This window comes from Podarcis erhardii (assembly GCF_964252035.2).
Source record: "Podarcis erhardii genome assembly, chromosome: 5".
Lineage (NCBI taxonomy): Eukaryota > Metazoa > Chordata > Lepidosauria > Squamata > Lacertidae > Podarcis > Podarcis erhardii.
In genome coordinates, this window is record NC_138509.1 from 27,647,315 (window position 1) to 27,671,864 (window position 24,550).

At 43.0% G+C, this 24,550-nt stretch overlaps 1 protein-coding gene across 4 annotated transcripts in view; it reads right to left on the minus strand.

Annotated features, from left to right (window-relative positions):
* Window positions 1-24,550, minus strand: part of JMJD1C (jumonji domain containing 1C) — a 123,996-nt gene that overhangs the window by 33,419 nt on the left and 66,027 nt on the right. The window lies entirely within an intron of this gene.

The following is a 24,550-nucleotide window of genomic DNA, read 5'->3' on the forward strand; positions in this document are numbered from 1 at the left end:
ATGGCAGCCATTTTCTGACTGGTGCCCACAGCACTTTCTCAAAATTCAAGCACCGTACAGACAATGCCCAGTTGGCAAGGGGTTGCATTCTAGGTCATTGCATGCTTCTGTGAAATCATACATTGAAAAAGCCTGCAAACATCCTGCCCCACCCCCTTTTGTGTCACTTCCAGGTTTGGTGCAATGCACGAGTGTGTGGTTGCACACATATCAGACGCACCTAAAATGATTGCTGCCTGTGTGGTCAAATACTTGTCAGGTCTGTTAACTCAGTTCTGTTTTTCTTGAAAACACATATCATCTTTTAAAGGCATTTTTAAACATCAGAGGAAAAGAAATCCAATCCTACAATACTTACTAATTTTCAAGTTAGTGAAATAAGGCCCAAACTAAACACAGAAGGCCACTATAGATACATTAATATAACCTGGCTGTGCTGGCTGCTCATAAAGTGGTATGTGTGTATTATTTGAAGGAACAAAAGCATGCAGGGGAGGGAAGAACACATTACCTTTCTGAGCTCTACTTCAATAATGGAAATAAGCCAGCCTGGGAGGAAAAATAGCCTAAAGCAATGGAGTGTAACAAAATAAGGCAGGGAGGGTTTTCATGTAAAGATTAGGGACCTGCCTCTTGTTTTATATGAGTGGGGAAGCTATGAAGACAGTTGCCCCATCACATCTTGTTTGGCCCTCAGATGGAAAGCAAGTCTGCTTACTTGACTGAAGTGATTCAGCTTCAAACAACAATGTGTCTGCCGGCTACTGTTCCCTACTGCTCTTTATTCAGCTCTGGAGCTCAAAACTGCTTTGGATGGTATGTCTGTTTGAGCCAATCATAAAAAAGCAAGTAGGATTATCTCATGCCTTTTGGTGACAGGCTACTGAAGTATTTTCTACATCAAGGAGTAATATCTAATGAGCATGCAAAAAAAAAAAAAAGGTTAAAAAAATTATACTGAGAATAAAACAATATACATTTAATTAATAAACAAATAAGCCTCTCCCTATGGGTCTATCCCTTTGAAAATGTGGAAAGCTCACCCTCCTGGCAGACATCAACAAAACTTATGGAAGGAGGTAGTGCCAGGGATTTATGGGCTTTGTAATGCTTTTATCCAGATGATCCATAATATCTCATCTGCCTTCACTGAGGATTAGAAGAGGCAAACAGCCTACTGCACTAAGCTGACAATTAGATTTGGGTGCTCTAAGATTCTATGAGCCACCTGGATGCAAGACTTGAAAATATACTCACCGTACATTACAAAACAATATTCCATTTAAAAAAATGTTTTAACACATGCACAAAAACAGACAAGTTACTTAGTTAAGACTAGTCAAAATATCCATGGCTTTCCTATGGAAAGAAACATGCAGAATCTCTTTGCAGCGAGAAAGAAAAATTGCTGTGTGACGTCAAGGATCAAACAGAGACGAAAGTGACCAAAAAACTGAAGCGATAGCTGTGATGCATACACAATTTAAGCTTAAACCTGCACTATTAATTTCACCAAATGGGCTTTTTAGGGCTGTTTATGTGACTGTTGAAGGTGACATTTAAATGAGGGAAGTGGAAAGAAGTCGTAAGTGACAAAGTAAGCACTTAAATACATGATTCAATAAGAATTTCTCTAGTCCCTAAGCACATCTGGGAGGATGCAGGAAGATGATTGCTTTACGGAACATATGTGTTCACCATTTCAAATTATCAGAAATGGGCAGACTGATAGAACTATACATTTCTCAACATTTTTTGGGGGGGTTGTCCCCCCTTCTTTCTGTTATTGTACATCTGGGATCAGATGTGTGCTTTCCTGAGAGGGTTAGTGTTTTAAGTTGGGGAGGCGGGTCAGCAAGGATCCCCTAAACCCCTGGCTTAACTAGTTTTTTTCTGATCAGGAAATCACCTGGCAGAAGAGCCATCATGTAGAACAAAAGAAAGATAATGGGTTATTAACAAAATAGTTAATATCTTCCAGATGATAAGGGGTGGGGCCCTTCAGCTGCATGTTAGTCTGCAGACACAAAAGGGTTTAGGTTAGGATTTCAGTTTGCTGGATATGGGTGGGAGGAAAATTCCTTGGAGTTTGTTAACAGCAAATAGCAAGAAGGGGAACAGAGAACACCATGTGGGTTAACTGTGACAGGCTGTAAAAGAGAAAATGGCTGATTTATGTGTTTGGGACCCAAATGATGCTGCGCCTATGAGAGAAGAGATCCTCTAGAAATGTGATTGTGCTGAACTCTCTCCACCTAGACTCAGGTTGTATATGTGTAAATAAACCACATATCATAAAGACAACACAGTCTCAGCTGTGGCTCATTGTCCAAAAGGAAACATAGACCCTGTACACCAGGAACCCCTGGAAGATTACACTGATCAGAGATTGGAGTCACATGTAACATTCTCACCTGGTGCCTTCATTACTGTCAGGGAACTGCCATCGGAGAGACAGGTGGTGGACAGGCTACAGGAGAATAGGAGAGAATCTGCAGTAGAAGAGGGAACCAGCAGGGGGAGTGCAGGAGTCACAGCGGAGGGGAGGCTCTGGGATGCTTCCAGTGAGAGTAGTGGAGAGGTAACGGGACCCCCGTTGGGAACGCCCACCCTTCGCCGGAAACTGTCACGCAGAGAGTCTCGAAAGCGCATGTCTGTCAAAGAGCTTTTATGTTGGCGTAAATTCCGTAGACGCCCACTGTCAGATTCTACCAGCGACTGACGGAGTCATGCTTTGGGGGCTCCGTTAGTGCATCGGTTTGGATGACCAGCCAAACCCCAGAGGGATCAAGCTTTTACGCACAAGCAGCTCACTATCCCATCACAGCAATCTGACAGTCTTTGAAAGCAGCTTGTGCAAGCAGAAGGCATCATGAGCGAACCATCCGGAACCGGAGGAGCAGGAGCGGGAGCTGGCGCAGATCCAAGCCTGGAACAAAGGTACAGGGCGTTGGAGGTCCAGCTGGCACTGCAAACAGCGAGGCTCGAGGAGAGGAGGGCTCAAGATGCAGATAAGGGGAAAACCACCCCACTTGCCAGACGGGTGCCTGGACTGGTGCAGAAATTTGGGGGGGATCCCCGGAACTATCAAGCCTTTAGGACAGAGATGCAATATGCTCTCAATCTACTGTTTGATGACTTCCCCGACGAGAACTCTAGAGTGGCGTACGTGATTGGCCATCTAGAGGGAGGGGCGAGGGACTGGGTTCGGCCCCTGATGGCAGCCAATAATGAAATCTTAAAGGACACAATGAAGTTTTTCCGCGCCATGGACTTGATGTTTTCCAGCGAGATCGAGCAGGGAGTGGTGCGCAGGCAGTTAATGGCGTGTAAACAGGGGAGCCGATCTGTACGTGAGTACTGGACTGAGTTCACCATGCTGATTCATAGACTTGGGTGGGACCTTGCTAGTGAACCTATTCAAATGCTGTTTGAAGAAGGTCTCTCTCCGGCAGTGAAAGATGAACTTTCCCGGGCGCCTAGGGCGGAGTCTATGGATCAGCTGACTAAATCAGCGCTGTCCATTGGCGCACGCCAGGAAGCTAGAGCTATGGAAAAGCGGGAAGGAAAGGGGGAACGTTGGAAGGACTTCCGCATTCCAGAGATTCCGGAGCAGCCTTTCCCGCCAGCAGAGCCGATGGAACTTGGAACAGCGCGCGCGCGCGCAGTTTCAAACACCAGTGAAGGGTGGAAGAAGGAGGGAAAGAGCGGCAAGAGATGCTATCTCTGCCAACAGCCAGGTCACTTTGCCAGAGTCTGTCCGCAAAGGAAGGAATGGCAAGGGATGGCGGGAACTGTTGGGGGGAAGGAGGAAGAAGAAATCACGGAGCCAGTAAAAGCCAACGCCTGGTTGCCAACATCAGGGCACAGCAGCCAGGCCAGGGAGTAATGAATGTGCCCACGCCGGAACCTCCAAGACCAGCGCTTGTGATAGAGGTGTTGCTGGAACTGGCAAACGGACACCCACTGAAGATAAAGGCGCTATTGGATTCAGGTAGCTCATGTAATTTCATGAGCAAAGAGTTTGCAGCTGCACACCAAATACAGACTATCCCATTGAGTAAGCCTTTGCAGGTTACCACGATTGATGGGAGGGAGCTGTTGGGAGGAGAAGTGAGCCAACAGACTGTACCAATGATAATGAGGGTGGCACGACACACCGAACTGATAGCGTTTAACGTAGCCACCTTGGGAGGAGCTCCTATTATCTTGGGTATGAGCTGGCTGGCGCTACACGATCCGCTAGTAGGCTGGCATCAGAGAGTGGTTTCCTTTGGATCAGCACATTGCCTAGAACACTGCAAGGAGGGAGAGGCTCAGGCAGGCGCCAGGGGCACTCTAGCAGGGATGGAAGTGATGGACAAAGGGAGGGTGCCACCACAATACGCTGACTTGCTTGACGTATTCAGCGAAAAAGAAGCAGATAAACTGCCCCCGCACAGACCCTTTGATTGTCAAATTACCTTACTCCCAGGAGCACAATTGCCAGTGGGCAAGCTGTATGCAATGTCAGACAGTGAGATGCAGGAGTTAAGGGAGTTCATTGACAAGAATCTCAAGCGAGGTTTCATCAGAGAGTCACGAGCGGTGGGGGGCAGCCCAGTGTTCTTTGTGGACAAAAAAAACACAGGCAAGCCCAGGCTTGTATGTGATTTCAGGGCCCTAAATGCAGTGTCAGAACCAGTGACTTTCCCTATGCCCAGAATTGATGACATTCTAACACGGGTGAGAAAAGGGAAAATTTTTACCAAGCTGGACCTTAGGGGGGCATATAACTTGATACGTGTGAGAAAGGGGGATGAGTGGAAGACCACTATGTTCACCCCCTTGGGGGCCTTTGAGTACACCGTTATGCCTTTCGGATTACAAGGGGGCTCCGCCTGTTTTCAATCATTCATGAATCACGTCCTGGGGCCACTGCTCTACAAGAACTGCGTAGCGTTCTTAGATGACGTTCTGGTGTACTCAGACAATGAGGAGCAGCATGTGCGAGATGTAAGAGAGGTACTGAGCAAGCTGCGAGAAAACCGGCTGTGGGTGAAACTGGAGAAGTGTCAGTTTCATACCAAGGAGGTGGAATTCCTGGGGTACCGGTTGTCTGACAAGGGATTGGCCATGGATCCCAGCAAGGTTCAAGCGGTACTGGAATGGAAAACACCAAAGACCAAGAAGGACGTGCAAAGGTTCCTGGGCTTCGGAAACTTCTATAGGAAGTTCATCAAAAACTTTGCCCATTTAACAGCGCCCATCACGGATTGTCTTAGTAGCAAAAAGAAATTTGTTTGGACGGGAGAAGCGCAACAAGCGTTCGAACGCTTAAAGCAGGCGTTTGCGTCGGAAGAGCAACTCTTGCACGTGGATCTACAACAACCAATGAGAGTGGAGACTGACGCGTCAGACCGAGCGGTGGGGGCCGTTCTTCTCCAGCCGGGAAAAGATACGTCTGAATGGAGACCGTGTGCATTCTTCTCGCGGAAGTTGAACAAATCAGAGAGGAACTACACAGTGTACGACCGAGAACTGCTCGCCATTCATGAAGCATTCCGGAAATGGCGGCACTTGCTGATTGGGGCGCAGCACAAGGTTCAAGTCCGAACTGACCACAAAAATCTGGAATACTGGAGAACAGCCCGAGTGCTGAACCAGAGACAAGTGAGATGGGCCCAGGAGTTCTCCAAATTCCACTTTGAGATTCGTTACGTGCCCGGCTCCGAGAACGTGAGGGCGGACGCTCTTTCCAGGAAACCTGAGTACTTAGAGGGGGAGGGAGCGCCTGAGGCAAGGCATGTAATCCCTGAAGACCGCTGGGTGTGTGGGGCGGCATTGGTGGGGCAGAGGGAACTGATAGAGGGTACGGAGAACGATGAATACGCCCAAGAGAAACTCAGAGAGCTCCGGAGGACAGAGGAGAGCACAGGGGGGTTCGAAGAAAAGAACGGGGCGTTGTATTACAAAGGGGCACTGTACATACCCGACGGGGAACTGAGGGGCAGAGTACTCAAGCAGTTGCATGACAGCCCCACAGCGGGACATTTTGGACAGCACAAAACCATGTGGTTGGTTACCAGGGAGTTTTGGTGGCCCAAGGTGAGGGAGGACGTACGGGAATATGTCAGGGGTTGCGACAGGTGCCAGCGAGCGAAAGGAGAGAGGGTGGCGCCAGCGGGGCTATTACAACCCTTACCCACGCCCGAAAGGCCATGGGAGGCAGTATCCATAGATTTTATGACGGACCTGCCAAAATCCAAAGGCAAAACAGCTGTCATGGTGGTGGTAGATCAATTAACCAAGATGTGTCATTTTATAGCTTGTTCACATGCAGTCACAGCGGAGGAAACCGCCAAGTTGTTTGTAGAACATATTTTCAAGTTGCATGGCGCCCCCTTGAGGGTGGTCAGCGACAGAGGGAAACAATTTACTTCCAGGTTCTGGAGGAAACTTATGAGCTTACTGCACGTAGAACTCAATTTCTCAACTGCCCGGCACCCAGAAACCAATGGGCAAGCGGAAAGGGCAAATGGGGTTTTACAACAATACTTGAGGTGTTATGTAAAGGACAGAGAAAATGATTGGGTGGATAAGTTACCTCTAGCAGAATTTGCCTACAACAACGCGGAGAACGTGTCCACAGGGATGAGTCCCTTCCTGGCAAATTATGGGTGTCACCCCCGGGCATTCCCAGGAGAGGGAGGGGAGAGGTGGAGCGTGCCGGCGGCGGAATATTTTTTTGAAGAGATGGAGGCGATCCACCGTCAGCTTCAACTTAACTTAGAGAAAGCCAAGGAAGAATATAAGAAGCAAGCAGACAGAAATAGGAGGGAAGGTGAAACTATAAGGGTGGGGGACCGGGTGTGGTTGTCCACCCAAGGGCTACCGTTCAAGGGCGGGAGTAAGAAATTGAGGCCCAAAAGATTGGGACCCTTTGAGGTCATACAGCAGGTCAACCCAGTGGCATTCAAACTCAGGCTGCCCAGTCACATGAAATTACACCCAGTATTTCACAGGTCATTACTGTCGCCGTACCGAGAGGGACGCGAGTGGGGGGAGCGTGAGAGAGAGGCCACCCAAACGCCCGTGATAGAAGAGAGAGAGCGCGACATGAACGTGGCAGGAATCATTGATTCCAGGTGGAAGGGAAATCAGGTGGAATATCTAGTAGAATGGGAGGGGGAAGCAGAGTCGGAAAACACTTGGGTACCAGCAGAGGTAGTCAATGACGAGGTTTTAATAGAAACATTTCATCAGCGTTTCCCAAGAAAACCGCAACCCGTGGCTCGATTTAGAAGGGAACACTTTGGGACCACCGATGAGGAAGGAGAGTTTGAAGGGTTCCCAGAGTCAGGGGTGGGTGAAGAAGCCGACTCCGACGAAGAAGAGGAAGACGGGGAGAGAGACGGTACGCCGTGGCCGGAAGTGTTAGAATCCTCGGACGACGAGGAGAGTTCCTTCAGGGGCTTTCCGCCCTCACCGCCAGTGGGAGAGGAGGCGGGAGGGGGTGAAGGGGGCCCTGGGGGGGAGGTGGATGTCAGGGAACTGCCATCGGAGAGACAGGTGGTGGACAGGCTACAGGAGAATAGGAGAGAATCTGCAGTAGAAGAGGGAACCAGCAGGGGGAGTGCAGGAGTCACAGCGGAGGGGAGGCTCTGGGATGCTTCCAGTGAGAGTAGTGGAGAGGTAACGGGACCCCCGTTGGGAACGCCCACCCTTCGCCGGAAACTGTCACGCAGAGAGTCTCGAAAGCGCATGTCTGTCAAAGAGCTTTTATGTTGGCGTAAATTCCGTAGACGCCCACTGTCAGATTCTACCAGCGACTGACGGAGTCATGCTTTGGGGGCTCCGTTAGTGCATCGGTTTGGATGACCAGCCAAACCCCAGAGGGATCAAGCTTTTACGCACAAGCAGCTCACTATCCCATCACAATTACATATATTTAGGCGCCAGGCAAAAATGATTCTCTTTAACCAGGTCTTTGGCTTTGGTGAAATAATATTCTATGTCACTAATCCACCACCCCAAACCAGCTAAAGTTTCCAACTGCTTTTCAATGAGCTCCAAGTAGGATGCATTACAGTGATCCACTCTGGAAGATAGTAACACATAAATGGCTACAGGGAGGTCTTTATGTTCCAGCAAAGAGCATGACTTGTACACCAGCCAAAACTAGTAAAATGAATTTGTAAATCACCATAAATGGCATCAAGGAGCACCCCAAATCGATGAGCCTCCATCTTTAGGTAGACTACAACCCCACATGGTACAAGCTGTACACCTATAATTGGTTCAAGTGATCCGTTAAGAACAGTATTTCAATCTTATCTAGTGCTTATTGTAATTAGACCTCGGTTTGTGAATGAATCCATGTAGGAAAGGTAGTCCTACAATGAGGGTACCAATTACATCAACCATAATCTAAAGAACCGTGAATTGGTTTCTATGAGTCCAATGGGTCTTTGGGAGTTGTGTTTCCTAAACAGAATTTCCTCGGGTCACACGAAAAATTGCTTTTGAAACCAAGGAGAATGTCAAAAGTCACTTATGCTATGGCATTGGGGGGGGGGGGTCATTTGTTTATAAAGTAGTCATAAATTCCTCTAGTACAAAGCATGAACCTCAACAAGTCTTTAGATGTCAGCCAACGTTCCATTGGCACATGTAATGAATTTAACACAAGTTGTAAACTACAACTGTTGCAATTACTGTAAAAAAAAGTTTGAGTATAATGTCTCTACTCTCTGAGAAGCTGCTATGCCAGTACAGAACATGAGAGTTTGGAACATAAAGATATTGTCCAGGACTGTGAGACTCATTATAAAGATGCAAACTTATTGGTGATCACTATGGGCACATGACATCTTCTTTGATGGCAAATTAAAACCTGACCCCTACTAAAAGGCAAGTATTAAAAATGAGACCATTATGTTTCCTGAGCTCCACAAATTTGAGAATGCGAAACAAATTGCTTCTCAGTTAGTTCTACATAGCCCTCTGGAAGGTTAGGCTCCTACTTTGGCTCCAATGAATTTTGTAGTCTTTTTACAAGTGCCTTATCTCTTCCCAATAGGAAAAATACTGCATCAATTAAGACTCCTAGTACTTGAGGTGAATAAATTCCAATAGTTTTATGTATTGAAAGAGAGAAGGATGCAGACGCAGCCAGCGTTACAGGTTCTGGTGGCATTCCAGTGGAAGGTAGTAAATATGCAGCAAACCATAATCAGTGCCAACATTATCTATGGCCTACCTAGAAGTGTTTCATGCAACTACCAGAAAAAGTACCAAAATAGTGAGAGTGGGGAAAAGAGTGAGGGATCAGAGGCCTTGCCAGAAGGCCAGTCCCAACAGCACTGCTCCTACTACAATAGGTGTTACTCACCACCTTACATGGTGGCTAAATACATTTTTAACTATATATAGTCCTTTTTAAAAAAAAACCCTGCTTCCTGCAATTCTGCAGAACAACAACATAGGAATCGTATATTGAAACCCATGTATGTTAGTTGAAGTCCACTAAGAGCAACAGTATTATTATTTGATAAATTCTAAACTCAGCTTGAAGCAATTCAACAGAGACTGTGCCATGTTGTCTGCAATATCAGTACATAAACGTGGAATTTAGTTTCTGGCCCAGAATTCAACATCCTGTTGTGAGCCAGTGTGGTATAGTGATAAGAGTATCAGACTGGGGTCTGAGAGACCAGGGTTCAAATCTGCACTCAGTCATGATGCTCACTGGGAGGCCTCAGGCCAGTCACTGCCTCTCAGCCTAACCTACTTCCCAGGGTTGTTGTGGATCCCCACAACACAAGAGAACCACATACACCATCTCCTTGAAGCAAAAGATAGGATACAAATGCAACAAATAAGCAAATATCCTGAGAATCTCTTGTTCACATGAGTGCAGTTGAACAGCTGGTGCAGGCTGCAATAGAAGTTTGGAGCTAAATAAAGCTTCATTAGCTTGCAAAACTAAATAGCCCTCTTTCAAACATGTTGGCCAATGGCCATAAAACCCCATACCTCACAGCATTTCCTTTTACCTCCACAGTCTCTTGTTTTCATCCTAGTCCCTTGTACATTCCAAGTTCATTGATAATCTCAATCTGAGATGTATTTATATACATACAAAAAATAAAAATAAAAATGAAAGACCAATTGACGGAATTAATTCTAGAACAGAATTTTGATTTGTTAATTTTGTGCACTGTGCATACAGCCAAAATGTTAACAAACTCACTAACATAAAACAGAATCAGGATTTGGGATCCAAACAAAACCGACAGAGAGAGAGAGAGAGAGAGAGAGAGAGAGAGAGAGAGAGAGAGGGGCTATCAAGATAATTCTTTATACACTCCATAAACTGCTATCTTCTCTGTACCTGCTTAGATGTGGCCATACTATTGGTTTCAATTCACACAGGGTATGCATTTTAAGCATTAATTTTAGCTGCATTCTTTTTCAAAAATAAAGATAAGAAGATTTTGCAGCTCTCATGGAGGTCAGCAGCACATGTCCTTGCCATCTGTGGTCTAATTAACCATAGCTCCCACTAGATACTTAGAGAGGGACAATTTAAAACAAGAAATGGAATCAAGACTACTACAGATGAGATTCCTTAAAATGTACCATCGCTTTCAAGACAAGTGTTTTCAATATACAGCAGCAGGAAAGATAAATATAAAAAATTGTTTTCAACAACCTAAATTCACTAACTAAGATATAATTTTAATTGCAATATATTACACATTTTAAATCAAATACAGTTTTGTGGCACTATTTGAGACATTTGATATTTTAGTCAATGGTGAAGTCCTGCAAAGATCTCTCAGAAAGAAGCACTATTTTCTATATGTCATTCTTTTAAAAATCTTACAGGTTACCTCATCATCATCATCTTACATTGGACTCAAATAAACTGCTGCAATTCTCAACACTTGCTTTAAATCTACTGAAATGAAAACTGTTTAGAAAAGGAAGTGTTGATATTTTTCTTTTTGTTCACTTAGTCCTTTTCAAGCAACAATGAGGTTAATAGCTCTGCCCCAGTCCTTTTCTTGGAAGAAAGAAAGGATGGAAAGCAACCCTACTCTGCAAACAAAAGACTAGAATTAGTTCCTGATTTACAGCCTAATGGAAGGTAAGCCATGCACATGAGGAGCAAGTCAAAGAAGCAATTCCGGAGGAATTTGGATCAATAATGTCACACAAATATACACAACTTAAACCAGGAGTGGGGAATCCTTTTCAGGTCAATGGCCACAGTCCAAAGTCCATTTTGGGGTCTAATGCAGCCTGCTGGTCAGTTTAATCCTGCCCCTGCGGCAGTTTATTTCCTGGGGTAAAATCCTAAAAAAACCTCAACAACTTCAACCCTAAAAAAGCTCAACAACTTCAATCCTTTGGTCGGCCCTCATGGCCCTTCACTTCATCAAATCTGGCCCTCTTTGAAAAAAGTTTGGACACCACTGCCTTTATGCGGAATTACCAGTGAAACCTTCAGGAGCAAAATGGCAGCGATGAGTGGGGATCAGAGATAAAAGTGGGTGCAGTAATGGAGGTGACTCTTGAGCAATAGGCTACATTCTAGCCATGTAAAACAAACAAACTCACTCTTTTCTTTTTTAAAAACTAGTATCTCCATCAAGGATGTTCACAAATGCAAACTGCTAAGCTAAGCATATGGATTTCTCATAGTATAGACTTAGTGGCTTGTTTCCAGAGAACAGAAAAGGACACAGGAACCCTAAACAAAGAATGAAATTGGTATAAAACTTGATTTGTGAACAGACAAAATTTCTCCATTTCTGTTCTGGCAAAGTAAGACATGGGATGCAGACCATGAAATCATGTCTAACAAGTTGAGGTGCTTTGGGAAATTGTTATGATTGTCACACAGCAGTGGCTATAACTCGTGTATGTGCGCTCGCTCGCTCACGTGCAACCCCCAATTTGCACTGGGGTTACGTTCCGGGTCATTGCAGACTTGCGTAAAATTGTGTGGATTTGAAACACCCTGTTCCACCCTTTCAGTGACGTCTTTTATTACGTTTCCGGGTCCCTTCCAATTTCATTGTTTGTTAGAGTTCCTGTGACCTCTTCTGTTATTCTGATACTTTTGGGGACCCTTTTCTTCTTTTCTTTTATTAGTTTCAGGGAAGCCAGCATGCAGAACACTTCTGCATGTGTGGGATGAAGGCGAAGACCTTTAAACTTATTAAAGGTTGCTGCTATCAGGGGGAAGCTTCCGTAGAACAAAGGTTGCTAACTCAGTCTTGCATGCTAGCCACAAATTACACAACCACCTTCTGCCCAGAACTGCTGAATCATCATATAGTTCCATACTGAGAAATATACTGAGCCTACTGTGGTGTTTTAAGTTTTTAAGGTGACTTAAGAATATGTGCAACTTGATCTGTAAACTGTTCTGGGAGAAATGTGCCTAGGGCTGCAAACAAACCCCCAGACATTCTGTAGAAAGACTACAGACTACTCTACTCAGTCCCTATTACCAAGCAATCTCCACTGTTTTGCATAAACCCCAAGTCCTTAAACCAGGAGAAGGGAACCTTTTTCAGCCAGACAGTAGTGGGCAGGGCCAGGTGCAAAAATGAGAAGTGTAATGGATGCAACTCTTACCTTTGTACAGAAGGCTATATTTCACCCTTGCAAAAACCAGAGGTATATGCATATAAACACATCTCTCCATCTCACATCCAAACAAGAAAGTCAAATTATCCCAGTGCTTCCAGACATTTTCATTCCAGTATACTTGCACTGACCATTAAGACACACTTCCTCCTCTTTCCACACTGTCAACTACCTTTCACTTTCTAGTACTTGAACTGCTAAATGCAGTCCTTGACTATCGCCAGCTCTTTGATTATGAGAAAGTGTATAATTCAATTCTGGAGTCAAACTTATTTGCCACATAAAACACACAATGTTTATAAATCTCAACAGAAGGCATGGATGTATCTTGAGATACTCGTGATGCCACAGATGTTTGGCCAAAATGTTTGCATGGCTCACTCCCCTTCCTCCAAGCACCTGTCTCTCCCCACATTGACCTCATTACCTTAAACTAAGATGTATTAACTTCAATATTTTGCTTCAATTTCATCATCCAAATTCTACTTTAACACTTTTCATTACTTTGATCAAAGTATATCTGAAAACATTCAAAGCTGTTAGGAGTCAAATGTTCAGCTGCTTTAGCAACTCCAGAATCAACTATGACACGTCCTGCATAATGCTGGTAAGCATGACTAACTGATTTAACAGGCAACGTAGAAGCATAATTGAGGCCCGGGCTTCAAACATACTTGATTTCCCCCCCTTGTTTAAACACACACATCTTGCATCAATCACATAGTCTGCCATTCTGTTACATAGCCAGGGACTTACTGGAAAAGAGACTACTCTTTTCTGTACCTTGGGGGTGGGGGGACAGAAGGCACAAGTCAGATCTCAGCTTTGCTGATTACTATTTTCATCTCCAAACATTTTCGTGGTCTATTTTTGTGATTTCATAGAAACAAAATGTTAATATTCTCCCTGACCTAGATAAAACAGATTATGTGCTGCTGCTATATAGCAAATCCATTCTCAGTGGTACTAGCAGCTGCACACCTGGGGCTGGGGAGAATCTCAGCCATTTTATTACCATTTGAAAGAATTCTAATTAGGAAATATATGATTGTGAATATTTACTGGTCAGAGGAACTATCACATTTCACAATTAATGCCAGGAATTAATTAACAGTGCTTTGTGGATTATCCAGTTGTATTTTTCTTGTACATAACCTTGTAATAGGTGGTTATTTATATACCACCTCTTACTATGTTGTAGACGGTGATGTAAATCTACTGTTTTGATGTTTACAAGGTACAGAAGTTTGCCCCTTGATTTATAAAAGTATTTATATATCAAGGGGCAAATTTCTACACAACAGTAGCTTATAATCATCAAAACAAATACTATATTGTTGGCTAGTAAAGTCACTATAATTTAAATGATCTGAATTTGCATCCTGATGTTTATTGTTTGTTCATTTTTAAATCCCTTCCTGTCTGTCATCAGAAGTATTAAAGTTACCTGAAAATTACTGTATACCATATTTCCACACATTAGACTAAAATAAATTCAATTCTACTTTGACCTTTTTAATTAATCTACAACTTTCACATCTTGAACTTTCATTACTAAGATTTAGCTACTAACTATATGTACACACGCTGTCTCTCTCTCACAGGGATGAACCATGTTAAGCACTTGAAATGAAATGAAGTCCTATTTCATTTCAACACGGAGTTAAGCATTATTTCATTCTCACTCACTGAAATAAATTGAACTTGGGAGCTGGTCAGCTTTGGATACACCTGTGCTCTTTCTTCTCTAGTTTACAAATTAATAACAAACATAAGGAAAGCTTGTCAAAGACATACTATCAAGGACAGAATTCCAAATATAACATTATAAATACAAAAATGCAACACTAATGGCCTCTGTGCCATTAGACACACTACAAGCATAGCACAAAGCAAAATTTAACTCACAAAACCGTTTTCATCTGGTGCCTAAAGGACAGTGGAATAGGCACAAGGCAAACATGGTTAGGAACGGTGCTCCATAATTGGAGTACTGCTACAGAAGATAATCCGCCTTCAATAATTACCTATTGGTCCTTGAAAGTGGGAATACTCAAAGTAAGGCCTCAGCTGAGGATCTCTCAGTATATCTTCATTTGAGAGAAGGCAGTTCTTCAAATATTTCAGTGCCAAGTCATTTAGGGCTTTACAGGACAAATGAGCACTTTGAATTCCATTCAGAAAGAAATGGAAAGCCAGTGGAAATTTCTCAACAGTAAAAGATGATCAACCAGCAGGTCCCACTTAATCTGACCACTGGCAGACCTACACATAATTTATTATAGTAATCCAATGGATCCAAGGTATGGTTTTGTTTCATGGGAAATTAAGTCACCTCAATACTTCTTTATGCGTCTCCAGGCGCTAACAGCACTATTATGTGTCCCATAATGGTTTAGCGGGGGGGGGGGGGAGATTTAGCAAACATTCATAAAACAATGGTGGAGAGGTCACAGTTCTACAGTTAGTGCTGTTGAAAAATTCTCAGAGATTAATCAACAGTGTTTAAAACAATACAAAATAGAAAGCAACTATGCTTGCCTACTTCCCAAATATAAGCCGCACCCTAATGTAAGCCACACCTTTAGAATTGGGGGGGGGGGGGAGAGAAAAAAAATACTTTAATATTCCTCACTGCTCCTGGCTGCATACTCGTTGGGGGTGGAGAGCACTCTTGAGCTGCCACTGTTTGTCCCCGCTCCTGGCTGCATACCGTAAGGTCACAAATATAAGCCACACTTTAACTTTTCAAAGGTCGGAATTTTGGGGGAAAGTGAGGCTTATATTCAGGCCAATATGGTACTTTAAGCACTAGAAATAGTATCTGTGTCACAGAAATGCGTTTACATGGTAACAGAAGAAATAACCAACTGTGTATATCCCTGGTTATTTTACTGGAGGTTTTTGTACTGTATTTTATATTGTTTACTGAAATAGATTCTTTACAGTGATAGAAACTCCCTCCCAAATATACTGTTTGTGATGCAGGACATATTGACCAGCTTTTATTCCCCTCCTACATGAGCTCTGCAGGTGCGGAGGGAAATCAAAATGCTTGTTTACAAAGCTATTGTACTACCAACCTTACTATATGCTTGTGAAACATGGACCACTTATAAACAACATCTCCAACTCCTCAAAAGATTTTTCATCAAGTGTCTCCGAAAAATTGTACACATCACTTGGGAAGAGAGGCGAACTAACACCAGTGAACTGGAAGAAGCAAAGATCACCAGTGTTGAAGCAATGATTCTTCAACATCAACTTCGTTGGACTGGTCATGTTGTGCGGATGCCTGATTATCGTCTTCTAAAGCAACTACTCTATTCCAAACTTAAAAATGGAAATGCTGGTGGTCAACAAAAGAGGTTTAAAGATTGTCTCAAGGCAAATCTTTAAAAAATGTAGTATAAACACTGACAACTGGGAAACACTGGCCTGCGAGCGCTCCAGTTGGCGAACAGCCTTTACCAGAGGTGTCATGGGCTTTGAAGACACCCAAACTCAGGACGCAAGGGAGAAACGTGCTAGAAGGAAGGCATGCTTGGCAAATCCACACCACTATCAACTCCCACCTGAAAACCAATGTCCCCACTGTGGAAGGACGTGTGGATCCAGAATTGGCCTCCACAGTCACTTATGGACTCATTGTTAAAACTATGTTTATATGGAAGACAATCTTACTCAGCTATGTAAAGGTAAAGGTACCCCTGCCCGTACGGGCCAGTCGTGTCCGACTCTGGGCTTGTGCGCCCATCTCACTTAAGAGGCCGGGGGCCAGCGCTGTCTGAAGACACTTCCGGGTCACGTGGCCAGTGTGACAAGCTGCATCTGGCGAGCCAGCGCAGCACACAGAAACGCTGTTTACCTTCCCGCTAGTAAGCGTTCCTATTTATCTACTTGCACCTGGGGGTGCTTTCAAACTGCTAGGTTGGCAGGTGCTGGGACCGAACGATGGGAGCGCACCCCGCCGTGGGGATTCGAACCGCCGACCTGACGATCAGCAAGTCCTAGGCGCTGAGGTTTTACCCACAGCACCACCCGCGTCCCTGGGTACTCAGCTATGAGTGATCGCCAAAGAAGAAGACATGTGTGAAGCTCACATGATGGACTCTCCTTCATTGAAAGTTTTTAAGCAGAAGTCAGATGACCATCTGTCTTGGATACACTTTAGCTGAGATTCCTGCATTGCAGGGGGTTGGATTGGATGACCCTTGGGGTCCCTTCCAACTCTACAATTCTATGATCCTGTGTCTCTAAAGTTACATATCAAGCAATTTAGAGTGATATATCTGTTCTGGCGATGTATGAAGAAATGAAGAAACAAGAGAAAAGGGAGGAAAACTAAACTCCAGAAGACAAGGTGATGGTTAGGTGATGGCTATTGTGGGGAAAGAAATTAATCCTCTGCTCCTCAGTCTGCATAGTTTTCCCTCCCTCTTTTCAAGTATATCAGTGGTAGGGAAGCTCTGGCCAACAAGCCTATTTGCTTATTTATACAAGATTTCTTGCTGCCTCTTCACTGTAAGGTCCCAGGAAGAGTTACAGCAATATTATCATACAATTAAAAGCAAGTAAAACAGTTTATGTACAGTTAGAAAAAACAATTCCTAGCAAAATTAGCACAGTTAAACAGAAGAGATAGGTTCCATAACAATAAAATCCTTAACTGTCAAAGTCTGTAGTGACTGCAGCCATTCAAATGTTGCATAACAAACGGTAGGTATGCCAATGAATGTACATAATGCCATGTTCCCCTTAGTTAGCCCAAAGGTAAAGAACAGAATTCCATTAAAAAGCATACAATAAATATGACTTAAGGTTTTTTCATTTAAAATCCTGTCATGAACACTACCTTAAACTCCAAATGTAAAACAAAAACTCAGGATATAGTATTTGCATAAAACTTTAAATTTCTAGACCTGACAGTACAAAGAGCAGCCTGAAAACATGTGGACAGTGCTAGGGGAGAGGTGAATATGATATGTAGGAATTTGAGTGTCCTGCATAGCTCTCTTTGCCTCATGACCTCCAGAAACAGAATATATGCAGGTCACAGGGGCAATGAATCTGGGTGGTGACATTGCTACCAGCATGCACACACAGGTTTCTCTAGTTTGTGTAGTGCAAACTTACTTAAAACAGTAGTTTCACCAGCAGAACATTGCCCTCTCTGACCAAAAGGAAGAATTTTTGAAATTGCTTTCAATAGGCTTTCTTTCTTTTCTGTATTACCTCAGTAAATGTTAAGGAAAGCAGATCAGCTTCACAGAATACATCAGCAAAGATTGTAGCAGATGTGAAAGGGGGGGGGGGACATGAATCCAAAAAACAACCCTCACACAAAATCCAATTTAAGCCCAATTTTTCTTTTTCTCACATTCCTGCTGGAAGAGATTCCTGAGGAATACACTACACAAAATAAAAATAGTCCAGTAAGTTCACAGTTAGGGGCAGGTCAACGTGAATATCAAAATGCAAGGAAGCAATAGTACAGTATAGTACTGTATGGCTGCAGCAGAAAATGGGAAGCAGGCCAACAGCTCTGCTGAGAGTCTAGTGGCCTTTGTCTCTTCTCCCTCAGCTGCTATCTAGAAGCGGCCATCCTACTATTGCTTCTGTGGGTTGTTGTTTTGTTTTAATTCCTGACTGCCTCGCTTAATATTATTTATACTCTTCCTATCAAGCACATTATTGGGGCAGCTTACAATGAAATATTGAACGCACGGCAAAATACAAAACAGAAAGCCAAAAACAGCAAGTTCATAGAAGCAGCATACGTATCAAAATAACTGAAGAAAAACAGAGGTGTTAAAAGGACAGTGAAAATCAAATCTCTTTACTCTGTTCCCATTGCTTTACTGCTTTCCTACTCCCTTTCCCTCTCAAGGTTGTGTTCTCATTCGTACCACAATCTTTCCTTCCTCTCGTTACTCAGAAGAAAGTCCTCGAGTTCAATGGTACTGACTCTCATGTGCACATGACCATCACTCATTGGCATAAAGGAAACCTATTTATCCCATCTCATCTCATCCAAACACAGCCACTGCCTACAAAGCCTGCAATGTGTATGGCAAGAAATAGTTCATACACCACCACACTGCTGATTTACTTCCTCAAACTAAACTCTAAAGGTTTTCTTGTTAGGAGCTTCCTTGATAACTATCCATAATATAGATATAACCAAACACAGGCTAAAATGACTGCCAAGCAAAATGCTTACATACTGTTGCATAAAATGCAACAAATTCTCTCATATATCCACTTCTGACTTTCCAGAAACATTTGCTTACGTTTTTCAACAAATCAAGTTGTAAGAAAGTTATTTTCTTCTAGAAAGACAAACATCCAGGTGGTGATAAATTACACATGCCTCATGTGAAGTTTCAAGCCCAATTTAAATATGCAACACAGCCATATGGAGGTTGCTGCATGTGGCAAAGTGTTTGTGAAGTTTCCTAAGCAATTCCAGACATTTTCTCCCCACAAAGTCTTTTTTTAAAAAAATGAGGTTTTAAAGTAGCATAATGAAAAAAATCTAGAATTGTATACAAAGTTGTAACCTGGCTGTCCAGCCACATGCTCCGTTAAGCTGTACGTGAATGGGCCTAAGGCGTTGAATAAATGTGTTCTCTAAACTTAACAACCTAGAATAAAATACCAACTATATGAAGTTTGTAAAAACTACTATTTAAGTAAAGAAGTGTCCAATACAAAATTTGAAAGAAATATTTTTGAATAGAAATGATACAACACTCACAGAAACTATGTATCATCTTCAAATAACCTGCAACTCGCAGTTTCAAGAACTTTTATAGAACTGTTTTGGGCAGCTTATTATCAATTTAATAATAATAATAATAATAATAATAATAATAATAATAATAATAATAATTTAATTTATATCCATTATTATTATTATTATTATTATTATTATTAAACCATGGGCATAGGCATGATTTATTTTGGGGGGGCAGGCTTTATGTTTGGGAGGGTAGAATCAAGTTATCTACAATGCAAACCATCAGTTAGTTAGGTATTATTATTAATTTACTTGATTTAGAGAGGCAGCTCCCCACCCCCACCCCTGGCTATGCCCATGCTATATCAAACCACCTGATAATGACATTAATTCAAATTATACAACAGCAACAATTCAATTCGCATCCTTCCCCTCTTCCCCTCTTCCCACCTGATAATGACATTAATTCAAATTATACAACAACAGCAACAATTCAATTCGCATCCTTCCCCTCTTGCCTAGGGCAAGCAACTCCTACCGTTCCCAACAAACATTGGCATAAGTTTGGGTTTTTGCTTTAAGATTCCTGTGATATTAAGGGATTGGCACTAACCCTGCAGAGCAGATGGCCAGGATCATGTTTTTGGTCTCATTACAACAGCTATCACTTACAATGTAACTTGGAATACAGTGACCACCAACCAAGCTGCCAGCATCAACCTGCTTCCCTCTCCTTGTCTCCCATTGTCTTAAAACCTGGACCATAAACCAAACAGTCAAGGCTGCATAGAGAGATTCTAGTTCCTGGATGATGTAGGAATCCAATCAAACCCAAGTGTCAAATTACTTAAGTTTTATTAAAGAAGACTAGAAAGGGGGGGGGGGAGGGAGGGAGGGAGGGAGGGAGGGAGAGAGAGAGAGAGAAGAACAGGAGATGCAACAGTTTAATGGTCTACCTAAATCTATGTTGAGTAATTTAACATAGCAAAAGCATTTTTGTGGTAACCCAGGGTCACAGAGTTTGTGCCCAGAGAGTCTAAGGATAGTAGGAGAATAACAAAGAATGCAGGGAAAACAATCCATGTTTTAGGAGGGTGATAAGTGACAACAGATGAAGTAAACCAGCAAAATGGAGGGCTGCCTGGGGCTTGGTGTATACTGTATGTAGGCAAGTAAACACCAAGAAAGTTGATTAAAGCCAGGAGTCACCCTGACAAGGGGAAAGATGGTTAATCTTTCCCAGTGAGACAATCACGTGGATTTAAAAGAGGATTGTTTAATATGTGTCATGAGATGCTTCACATGATTTATTTTTATTTATTTAAAAATATTTATAGGTCCCCTTTCTGAGAAAAATTCTCTTATGGCAGCTTACATAGTGACGACTTAAATTACAGCTTCAACAATAATAGAATAAAAATACACTACAATATTTTATTATTTAATTGGACTTGTTAGTTGCTTTTAAAAAAGCGAGTACAATCTCAAAGTGACTTACAGTATAATTCAAAATTAAAATCAATATAAAGCTAAAAATATCTTCAGGAAAAGAAAGGGCTAAGCAGTAAACCCTACACAAATCTGAAGCGGAGTCCTTAAGATGGTTGGTTGGCGCCTTGTACACCTCCTTCTGGCAACTCCTACAACCAGGTTGGTGCCAGATGTATTGCTCATCAGTGAGGTTGAGAGTGGTTTTTTGTTTAATCTTGGCAATGCAGAACCTCCATACACACTGCTCAGGCTTGCGCCCCGGAGAGGTCACTTTGGTGCTACTAATGCAGCGGTTTGACTTCCCCCCTGAAGGCACACTGCATTGTCTCTCAAGACAAATGGATGCCAACAAGGACATGAAAAAGCAGACTAACATATCTTACCCACTAAAAGAGGCCACACAATGTCTAAATGCTCCATTAAAGGCCAAAAGCCTCGCTGAAAATAAGTGTTTTTGCCTGGCACCTAAAAATAGCTAGTGATGGGAGTCAGGCAAAGCCTGGGGAGCGCATGACATACGCAGGGAGTCACCACTGAGAAGGACCCCAAATTATGAACACAGGGTCCAGGTTTGTTCAAATAGAGAGAGAGAGATGGTCCTTGAGGTAGAGAAATACAAAAATGCATAAGGCTTTGTAGGTCAAAACTAGCACTTTCAGTTGAGCCCAGAAACTATTGGTAGCCAGCACGGTTATGCCAGAATTTTATATGTTCTGGTTTTTCATGTCTCACACTGGTCAGCAATCTGGCAATCAAATTCTGCACCAGCTGTAGTTTCTGAACCATCTTCAAAGGCAGCCCTGCATATAACATATTGCAGTAATTTAGCTTAGAGGTTACCAGAGCGTAGATAGCAGAGTTGAGGTCAGGCATGTCCAAAGACCGTTTCAGGGGCCTGCTTAATCTGCCGGTCTGTTTAATCTGGCCCCTGTGGCAGTTTATTTCCTGGGGTAAAATCCAAAAAAAACCTCCACAACTTCAACCCTAAAAAAGCTTAACAGCTTTGGTCCTCACAGTCCTTCACGTCATCAAATCTAGCCCTCCTTGAAAAAAGTTTGGACACCATTGGTTTAGGCTGTCCCTCTCCAGATAGGGTGCAGCTGGGCCACCAACTAAAGCTCATGGAAGGGACTCTGCACCATTGAGACCACTTGAGCCTCAAATGACAGTTTGTTTATTAAATCTGTATACAGTGGTACCTCTGGTTACGTACTTAATTCGTTCTGGAGGTCCGTTCTTAACCTGAAACTGTTCTTAACCTGAAGCACCACTTTAGCTAATGGGGCCTCCTGCTGCTGCTGTGCCACCGCTGCGCGATTTCTGTTCTCATCCTGAAGCAAAGTTCTTAACCCGAGATACTATTTCTGGGTTAGCGGAGTATGTAACCTGAAGCGTATGTAACCCGAGGTACCACTGTACTGTCCCTCATCTGAAAATCACAGACAGGGTGGCTCACAGAATATAAATACAAAATGAGAATGCAAAATACAGATATAAAAACCCAGTCTATTATTGTGGCAAGACATCATTTCAGTACTGCCACATCTGCAGATATAAAGGAGAAAAAGTACTGTATGTCATCAGCATATTGCTGACAACTTGCTCCAAAATTCTGTATGACCCCCCGCTCCTGTTTCATGCTGATATTGAACAGAATAGGGGATAAAATTGAACCCTGAAGAATCCCACACTGAAGGTTCCATACAATACTCCCCAAGTGCCATTCTCTGAAAATGACCGCCCAAATTGGATCAGAACAGGGTCAACCCCCCCCCCAGCTCATACAGCCATTCCAAAAAGATGGTAAAAGCCACTCGAGAGATCAAGCAGAATTAACAGTGACACACTTTCCTAACGTTCTCTTGGTATACCAAGAAGCCAAACAGGCACTATAAAGTGGGAGAGGGCGATCATGTCAATGTTATGGGCTTTTTGCATATTCCACAAACCTGCCAAGGATTCAACAAGAGCACCAGTTACATTCTACTAAACACCCACACCAACAAGCTAGGAATGCTAACAGTAACATATGCAGTCCAGAATATAAGACACAATTTCCGCAAAGCCATCAGCTAAAAGCAGAACCATAACTAACAAAAAAGTTGTTCAAGCATATATCACTTGAAACAAACAGGTATTTAAAGCCATCCTGAAGGACCAGTGTGTGGCAGCTTTCTGGACATCTTTTGACCACAGATTTCAGAGTAGTGGGGCCAACCACAGAAATGTTCCTGCCCTTCATGTTTACTAATTTCACTGATAGTGGTGGTGGGCAAATGAGGAAGGCCTCCCACATTGATCTTAATATAAAGGCAGGTTAATATTGGTGTAGGTGGTCCTTCAATTAATCCTGACGCAAACTATTCAAGGCTTTAAAAATTAGAACCAGCACTTTAAATTAGACTCTGAAACACAATAACCATAGAATCACAGAACTGCAGAGTTGGAAAGTATCCTGAGGGTCATCTAGTCCAACCCCCCCCCCCCAATGGCAATGGCAGATGGCCACCCAACCTCTGCTTAAAAACTTCCAAGAAAGGAGAGTCTACCATCCCTCGTGGGAGTCGCTGTTCCACTGCCAAACAGCTCTTATGGTCAGAAAGTTATTCTTGATGCTTAGTCGGAATTTGCCTGCCTTGCTCCCTTCAAGTCTTGAGTAGCTGAATTTTTAACTAGCTGAAAAGCAATCAAAAGGCAGCCCCAGAAAGTGTGTTACAGTAGTCAAGTCTGGAATTACTGTGGCTAGGACAAAGCTCACCAGATAGAGCCACAGTTGGCACACCAGCTGATGCTGGTAAAACACACTCCTGGAGACTGCCATCATCTGAGCCTCCCTTTTGGTTAGCACAGAGTCCAATAACATTTTCAAACTGTCTGCTCTTTCGGGAGAGTGCAACCTTATTTAAGAAGAGCTGAAAAGCACTTTCCCATACATGGCTTCTAGTTATGATAGCCAAATATATTGAATTCTTAAAGCAATAGGTTTTCTTGAAGCAGGTTCATGTCACAATTCCTCTTAAAATTAAAATCCTAAGAAACCTGTTGCCAAAAATCTTGCTTTTGCTTTCAAGTAGACACATATTCCAACCAATTAGTGAAAAATATACTACTACTGCAGAAGCAAAAGAATCACAAATCAACCATCCTGCTGTCCTTAAATGGGACAATTCCAAAATAGTTTTGAGACTGCAGCCTCAATCAACTGACACCATGGTGATTAACACACAGAGAAATAAGTTTAATTTTTATCAACGAATGACCAAGAATAATGTCAAATGTATTTTATAAAGCAGGGGTGGCCAACTCCCAAGAGACTGCGATCTACTCACAGAATTAAAATCTGGCAGTGATCTACCCCCTTTCAGGTCAAAGTTATTGAGCTTTTTTTTAGGGAGGAGGAAAGCCCCGATTTTTGAGAATTCTAGGGACAGAGGGGAAAAGCCACTCATCAACGGATTACTGGGGAAACAAACAGCCTCACTGAGTAAACTCCGTCTTCCATTCTGCAGATTGTGCAACAATGGAGGGTGGGGCAAGGGGGCAGGGCCAGATTCTATTTTACCAACACTAAGGAAAGGGACCCAGCCATAGACGGTAGATTGCAATTGACCTCTTGGACATCCCTGTTATAAAGCTAAGACTGCGACCAGAGAATAGCTTTAGGATAATGAA